Consider the following 9,275-nt stretch of genomic DNA (forward strand, 5'->3'; position numbering starts at 1 on the left):
ACATATCATCCTAAAGTAAAAGAATACACCTTCTTCTCAGCACCCCATGGCACTTTCTTGAAAATTGACCACATAATTGGACACAGAACAAGCCTCAATCGATATAAGAAGATTGAAATACTCCCATGCATCCTCTCAGATCACCATGGTCTACGGCTAGTCTTTAACAACAACAAAGACAAAAAAAGCCCACATACATATGGAAAATAGACAAAGCTCTGTTAAAAGATAGCAGGGTCAAAGAAGAAATAAAGAAAGAAATTAAGGATTTTCTAGAATTCAATGAAAACACAACATACCCAAACCTATGGGATGCAATGAAAGCAGTACTGAGAGGAAAATTCATAGTCCTAAGTGCTTCCAATAAGAAAGAAGTCATCAAAAGCCTCCCAACCAGAAAAAAGCCCAGGTCCAGACCAGTTCAGTGCAGAATTTTATCAGACATTTATTGCAGGCATAACACCAATACTCTCCAAACTATTCCACAAGATAGAATCAGACAGAATACTACCTAACTCATTTTTTGAGGCTACAATAACCCTCGTTCCTAAACCACACAAAGACCCTACAAGGAAAGAGAACTTCAGACTAATCTCACTTATGAACATTGATGCAAAAATACTCAAAAAATCCTTGCAAACTGACTCCAGGAACACATCAAAACGATCATTCACCATGAGCAAGAAGGCTTTATACCTGGGATGCAGGGATGGTTTAATATAAGGAAATTCATCAATGTAATCCACCATATAAACAAACTCAAAGAACAAAATCACATGGTCATCTCACTAGATGCTGAGAAAGCATTTGACAAAATCCAACACCCCTTCATGTTAAAAGTCCTGGAAAGAACAGGAATCCAAGGTCCATACCTAAACATAATAAAAGCAATATACAGCAAACCAACAGCCAATATCAAACTTAACGGTGGGAAACTTGAAGCAATCCCACTAAAATCGAGAACTCGACAAGGCTGCCCACTCTTTTCCTACCTATTCAACATAGTACTGGAAGTCCTGACTGGAGCAATTACACAGCAAAAGGAGATCAAGAGGATACAAATCAGAAAGGAAGAGGTAAAAACATCACTCTTTGCAGATGACATGATAGTGTACTTAAGTGACCCCAAAAATTCCACCAGAGAACTCCTACAGCTGATAAACAAGTTCAGCAAAGTGGCTGGATAAAAAATTACCTCAAACAAATCAGTAGCCTTCCTATACTCAAAGGACAAACAAGTAGAGAAAGAAATTAGGGAAAAGACACCCTTCAAAATAGTCACAAAACTATGAAATACCTTGGTGTGACTCTAACTAAGCAAGTGAAGGACTTGCATGACAAGAACTTCAAACCTCTAATGAAGGAAATCAAGGAAGATCTCAGAAAATGGAAAGATCTCCCATGCTCATGGATCAGAAGGATGAACATTTTTAAAATGGCCATCCTACCAAAAGCAATCTACAGATACAAGGTAATCACCATCAAAATTCCAACCCAGTTCTTCATTGAATTGGAAAGATCAATGTGCAATTTCATATAGAATAACAAAATACCTAGAATAGCGAAATCCATCCTCAACAACAAGAAAACATCTGCGGGAATCACTATCCCTGACCTCAAGCTATATTACAAGGCAATTGTGCTGAAAACTGCATGGTACCGGTACAGAAATAGGCACGTGGATGAATGGTATAGATTAGAAGATCCAGAAATGAGCCCTCATGTATATGGTCACCTGATCTTTGACAAAGGAGCTGTAAACATTCAATGGAAAAAGGACAGCCTATTCAACAAATGGTGCTGATCCAACTGGCACTCAGCATGCAAAAGAATGAAAATAGACCCTTTCTTATCTCCTTGTACAAAGCTCAAGTGTAAGTGAATCAAAGATCTCCACATTAAACCAGACACACTGAACCTATTAGATGAGGAATTAGGGAAAACCTTAGAACACATAGGCACAGAAGAAAATTTTCTGAACAAAACACCAATGGCTCAAGCTCTAAGGTCAAAGATTAACAAATGGGACTTAATGAGATTGCAAAGTTTTTGTAAGGCTAAGGACATTGTCAAGAAAACAAAAAGGCAGCCAACAGAATGGGAAAAGTTTTTTACCAACTCCACATCAGATAGAGGCCTAATATCCAATGTATACAAGAACTCAAAAAGCTAGACACCAGAGAATCAAACAGCCCTATTAAAAAATGTGGTACAGCGCTAAACAAAACATTCTCAATTGAGGAATATAGAATGGCTGAGAAACATCTGAGGAAGTGCTCAACATCCTTAGCCATCAGTGAAATGCAAATCAAAACAACCCTGAGATTCCACCTCACACCAGTCAGATTGGCCAAGATCCAAAGCTCAGATGACAGCAGATGCTGCCAAGGTTGTGGAGAAAGAGGAACACTTCTCCACTGTTGGTGGGGTTGTAAACTGATACAACCACTCTGGAAATCAGTCTGGCGATTCCTCAGAAAATTGGACATAGTACTTCCTGAAGATCCAGCTCTTCCACTACTGGGCATATACCCCAGAGACACCTTAGTACACAACAAAGATATATGCAACACAATGTTCATAGCGGCTCTATTTATAATAGCTAGAAGCTGGAAAGAACCAAGATGTCCTTCAGTAGTTGAATGGATACAAAAATTGTGGTACATTTACACAATGGAATACTACTCAGCCACCAGAAACAATGACTAACCTAATTCTTAAGAAAATGGCTGCATCTAGAGAATATCATCTGAATGAGATAACCCAGTCACAAAAGAACAGACAGAATATGCAGTCACTGATAGTGGGATGGTAACTTCAGAGGCTCTGACTGCCCCAGTAACAAGTCACAGACTGTGTGAAGTTCAAAAAAAAAAAAAAAAAAGAAAACAAAACAAAACAAACAAACAAACAAACAACAAAAAAAAGTAATGCTCAATCTTTACACACCAAGAACACATTGACAAATTCTAGGTTACACCCTGTTTTACATGTACTTTTTGCTCATTGTAAAAAAAAAAAAAAAAAAAGAAAAAAAAAAAAAAAAAAAGCCAAGCACTGACACAATTTTATCTGTATACATTTATGCAAAAATGTTTGAATTTTTTTATCTTTGTTTTTTAAAATAAAGTTTAAAAAAAAAGCTATTTGTTGAGTAAAAATGCCTACAGCCTATAGGTAGGCAGAATGTATGTATGGCTTCAGGTCCTGGGGAAAATGGTGTATGAAGAACAGCAATGAGGAGAAAGGAAGAAATAATGGGGGAAGGGTTCACAAGAACTGTTTGAGGGCTGGCCAGCTAGAGTGGCCTGGTATTTACAGTGTAACAGGAACCAGGGGCCTCCAACACCAATGACTCACTAAAATGAACTTTTGCAAGTAAAGAAAAATGGGAAGACAAAAGGGTATGGGGTATGGTGTTGGATATACTGCCACAAACTACATCTTCCTCAATGAGGTGTATTATTATTTATTTGTACTTTATTTAGTTTTATTTTTTGCTGGGGGGCATTATAAGTGTGGCCTATTATAAATATAAGGATTTTGTGTATTTTATCTAGGAACTAAATGATCAAAAGCAGGGTAGAAATCCCCAATTTATCTTAAATATTTACCATAACATAATTGGGGTGAATGATATAAAATTCACAAAGAATCAATAAGAAGATTTTAAAAAATGCCAGCATCAATATAATAACTATATGGCAACTGGAAGAGTCCAGAGTAAAAGTTCAAAATATTAACTTTCTGATATTTTTATTTTGAAATTCTAGGTTGTGAACTTTAATAAAATATCTTTCCATTTAAACTGGGAGGTCTGTGATTTTAGTAGTGTTCTGTTATTTTACACATTAAATACTATATGAATCTCACAGGCACCCTCCTTATACTATTCAGTGCTTAGCTGGGGAACAGCTATCTCTTAATATGAATCGTATCTTTTAGTGAAATTAAGATACATTGTATCTTTTTGGTGAGGTCTATGTAAACAGAAAGTCACACACCTGCTAAGCAGGCATTATCATCCATGCTAGAGAATGATGAGCTGCCTGGAAACCATCTAGGATCAAGGTACACCAAAGGTTCCTTTTCTCAATTGTTTGTGTAGCATAAGGACACAGGAACCTAGCATCCTCTAGTTTGGCCATTCCCTTGACTCAGAAGGTTGTGTGATCCTTGGTGGTGGGCAGAAGAAATGGACTGTAGTGACAACTTCAGCTTTATTGAATTCTTTAAGCTGCCAGGCACAGTGAGGGCTTAAGCTATCAATTTGCATGATATCACTCAATTTTCCTAATACAGAAAAAAGGTAATTATTTTTATTCTCCTTATTCAGTAACAGCTAACAGAATGGAACCTCAAGTAGGCTGAGTGAAATGCTTATGTTTCCACAGCTAGGAAATCACAGCAAGAGCTTCTGATAACAGCTGAGCTTTCTGTTGCTACAGAAGATTGGAGAGTTATAGTAAAGATTTGTGCTGGGTCTTTGGAATGTACTAAAGACTGTCAGTAAAAAAGCAACAGTGCATGATTTGTGTGTCTAATGAACAGGCCTATGGTAGCTGCACTTGTTTATTGATGGATGCTAATATACAACAAGAAACTGATGATAATGGAGGGCCTTCTTGACAAATTTGAAAATCTGACTTTCATTTGGAAACCACGAACATCTTTGAAAGTCTTCATGCTACAAAAATCCTCCTGGTATGATTCAGACGAGTGTGTGTTCACTTATTATTGCTGAGCTTAGAATAGCCTGGAAGAGGTGAAGCACTTTCATTTTCACACATAAAGAATGGAATTAGTACAATGTATGTATAGAACCTCTAATATATTCAACAATATACCATGGATACAGAGACTGCTTGAAAAATCCTGTATTGCTTCTAAAGTGAGTTAAAAGTCATGCAGACCTTATAGCTTAGTATAAAGAATCCTTCAGTGTCAGCTTGGGACTATGAGAAACAAAGGAAAGTACTGCAACTTAATTTCCACACTTACTAGCTTCAAAGGCATAGACTTTTCCTTCGAAAATTGCAGGAACATGTTATGTAACTTCTGAAGGAAAAAGCAATTGTCTCAGTTGAATTATGAATTTATTTTTAGTGCTACATATTTCAAGGATCTTCACTTTCCCATTTTACCACCATTACACAAATCAAAGGGCTTTCTATTTTTTTACTTCAGCTCTGATAATTGGTCGTCTTAATATTCCTCTTCCCCAAGGAGCCCTCAATGCAATTGGGATGCTTCTTCGAAATTAACACCACTAAAATCTAGTTTCAAGTAATCAATCAGATAATGCAGCTGGAAATTACTGAGTGATCTGAAAAGGACAGTCAAATATGCCCCTTCCTCTAAGCACCTACAGTGAGAAAGTGGAACAATAAAAGGAGTTTTCTCTGCTGTTTGCACAAACAACTTATATTCTAGTGGCAAGGAAGCTGGACCTGTGCTCCAGGTACAGAGCTCACACTTGGCACATACAGGTCTTCAATCACTATCACTACCACCACTGCTACCAACACCACCCACAAATATAGCACCCCTTGAGTATTCATTCAAGAGTTTCACTCTGGAGAAGCACCTAAAAGTTGACACCCTCTCCCTTGCACTCATTCAAATGACTTCTTCATCATTTCAAGTACGAATTTCTAATATAAGGAAGGTCAACATCAAAAACCACACTTCACAGTCTCACGGAAAACCGGACTTTATGAAAATATGTAGGAAATGGACTCAGTGACTGAGTTTCCAGGAAGTGTGTTAATATGTACTGAGGGCAGGGAATAGATGGACATTGCAGAGAAATCCTATCCAGCTTGTCATTGCTCTGGGGAGCAAAGATATTAAAATCACATAATACTACCAAAGTGAGGTACTTTTCATGTACAGACATGGTTTAGAGAGTAACAACGTGACAGGGACTAATGCTTCAAGAAATCTGAATTTTTTTTCCTTACAACTTTATAATTTTTTTTTTAAAAAGATACATGTACAGATTTTTTAAAAGCATTTTGGTATAAAACTATATGAATATATTTTTGTCAGTACTTGATTTTTTTAAAGGTTTGATAGTATGCATTAAAATCTTACTAGTTACCATAAGCATAAAGTACATGTAAAACAAAATGTAACATGGAAATAGTCAAAGTTTTTTTGGTGTGTATAGATTAAACATAAAAAGTTTTAAATACCAAAAAATGAATTGCTCTTAATAATTACAGAAAACTGATTATTTACCAAAATTCTCCTAGTTTTCTTTTCTCAATAGGATGAAATTCATGCCACATAACTTGACCTAGAAAACTATTGAGTAAAGTAACTTTGTCTGGATATTTTAGATAAAGCTCAATTATTTAAATCAATTGTCTACTCACTGTAAAACAATTTTGTTAATGTAGTTTCCCAGTCTCCACCTTCTAGATACTACCACCAGCCCTGGGAACCACTAAACTAGTTACTTATATATAAAGTAGGCAAATCACTTATTGAGTTGTCTGGCACATATTAAATGACCATAAAATTGTTAAGAGGCTCCCTCACCTGGGGATTCACCCTATATGCAGCCACCAAACCCAAGCACTATTGCTGATGCCAAGAAGTACTTATGGGCAGCAAGCAGATGGAAATTCCTCCTCAGGGGATCTGCATGACTTATATAGATACAGCTGAGCATGCTTGCAGCTAACTATCAGATTGAACAAGGGAACCCCAATGAGGTGGTAAAGAAAGGACTGAAGGAGCTAAGGGTCTGCAATCTCATGGGAAAAACCACATTATCAACCAACCAAACCCTCCACAAGTTCCATGGACTAAAACACCAACCATTGAGGACACATTGAGGGACCTATGTTGGATATGTTGCTGAAGATAGCAGTGTTTGGCATTAATGTGAAACAAGACCTTTGTCCAGGAGGGCATATCTTCCCAATGTAGGGGAATGCCAAGGCATTTGGGAGGAGAGAGTGGTTAGGAGCAAGTGCACCTTCTTTGTGAAGACAAGTGGAGGGGGAGGGGGGATGGGTGTGGGGTAGGATATAACATTTCAAATATAAATACAAAGAACATCTAATAAAAAATTTTAAAAATATAGTAACTGTATATTTGCTACAGTAGTGCTCTTGTGCAGTTGGCATAGAACATTATTTACATCTCTGTGTATTTTATCGGCTACTGCTCATTGTGATTGCAGACACTAATATTACTAGAAATATAATTTATGTGCAATAAAACTCAACAGCTTAAATTGTAGCATTTGCTTTTTAAATCATCTTTAGTTAGTTATGCCTCTACTTACAATGTATAATTTCAGAGTGGTCATATGGTACCAGCTCTCCACTCAGTAAGTCCATGGAACCATGGTATACTTGTTATATAAGACCTACATTGTGGACATTTGTATGAAGAGGATCATGTGTCTCTTTGTGTTTAAATTCTATTACTTAATGTTTTATTTGCAAAGTTCATCTTCTTCTGTCTCAAATCAATACCATTTTCTTCTTATTGCTAAATATCTCTTTGTAACGCAAGTCACTTAACTTTAGGAAATTTCATGAATAGTTCACCATATGCTTATCAAACATTTTATTTACAATTTTCAGTTAATAAGCATTTGCGTTATTTTCAGGTCAGGACTACTAAGAGTTATGCATTTTAACCATTTATTTCCAGGTTTTTGACTGATATATATTTTACATTACTCTGAGTGTATAATTAAGAGTAAAACTTCTGGTTGACATAACTCTGTGCTTAAGATTTGAAAGTAACTGTGCATGTAACTCTTCAATTTATATTTCATTTTTGCTACATACTACCTGTCTATATTAAATTTACTTTCCTCACTGTGTCTCATTGATTATTATTATTATTATTATTATTATTATTATTATTACTTTGAGAGCTTTTCATATGCATTGACTACTTGTATATCTCTGGAGAAATATCCGTTCAAAACATTTGCCCATTTTTAGACAAATTACCTTCTAACTGATTTTTAATTAAATTTTTTTCTCAATAATTTTAGGCCAGATCATTTTAGTTCCTATTTCTTTGGTTATCATTGTACAGAAAGAGCAGGCCATCCAAATGTTTTGTCCTATAACTAAGGGAGAGTTGCTCTCTAAGAGTTTATTGTGGCCTACAGAGATTTAAGCACTCATGATATTAATATTATGACCCCATTTTTGGTTTTAAATTATCAGTCTAATCTGAGACTCAGCTCAGTTTTTAATTTCGTGTATGTAAAAAATATCCCAAACAAAGCTACCTTTCTCTTGCCTTAGAGAACTAATTATAAGAAGGCTCATGCATATGTTTAAAATGTTCTGGCAGTAAGAGGTTTGTAGTCCAAAACAGTAAGGTCTAATTGAAAACTAATTGCATGCATGGGAAAATCTGTTTCTTTTTTATTAGTTATAATTCCATTTGTCTACATTTCGAATGATATCCTAATTCCTCGTTACTCTTCCACAGTCCCCAATTCAGTTGCCCCTCAACCCTTTGCCTTTGCCTCTATGAGAATCCTCCTCCACCCACTCACCCACTCCTGCTTCACTGCTCTAACATCCCTCTATGCTTGGGCATCAAGCATCCACAAGAACAAGGGCTCCCCTCCCATTAATGTCAGAAAAGGCCATCCTCTGCTACATAGGCAGCTGGAGCCCTGGGTCCCTTGATACATAGTCTCTGGGGGTTGATATTATTCTTCCTTTGGAGTTGCTACATTGGACTATCATATCATCTACAAAGAGTGATATTTTGAGTTTTTTCTTTTCAATTTGTATCTTTTTGACTTCCTTTTGTTTTCTAATTTCTCTGGCTAGTACTTGAAAAAGGTAGGGAGAATGGGAATCATTGTCTAGACCCTTGTTTTAGTGGGATTGCTTCAATTTCCCACCACTTTCTTTGATGCTGGCTACTGGTTCGCTGTATATTGCTTTTACTATGTTCAAGTATGTGCCTTGAATACCTGACCTTTCCAAGACTTTTAACATGAAGAGGTGTTGAATTCTGTCAAATGCTTTCTTAGCATCTAGAGAAATAATTAAGTTTTTTTTTTCTTTGAGTTTGTTTATGTAGTGGATGCTATTGATGGATTTCTATATATTGAACCATTTTTGCATCCCTGGGATGAAGACCACCTGTTCATGGGGAATGATTGCTTTGATGTGTTCTTGGATTCAGTTTGCAAGAATTTTGTTTAATATCTATGCATCAATGTTCATGAGGAAAATTGGTCTAAAGTTCTCTTTCTTTGTAGGATCTTTCTGTGG

This window comes from Micromys minutus (genome assembly GCF_963924665.1).
Source record: "Micromys minutus genome assembly, chromosome: 1".
Lineage (NCBI taxonomy): Eukaryota > Metazoa > Chordata > Mammalia > Rodentia > Muridae > Micromys > Micromys minutus.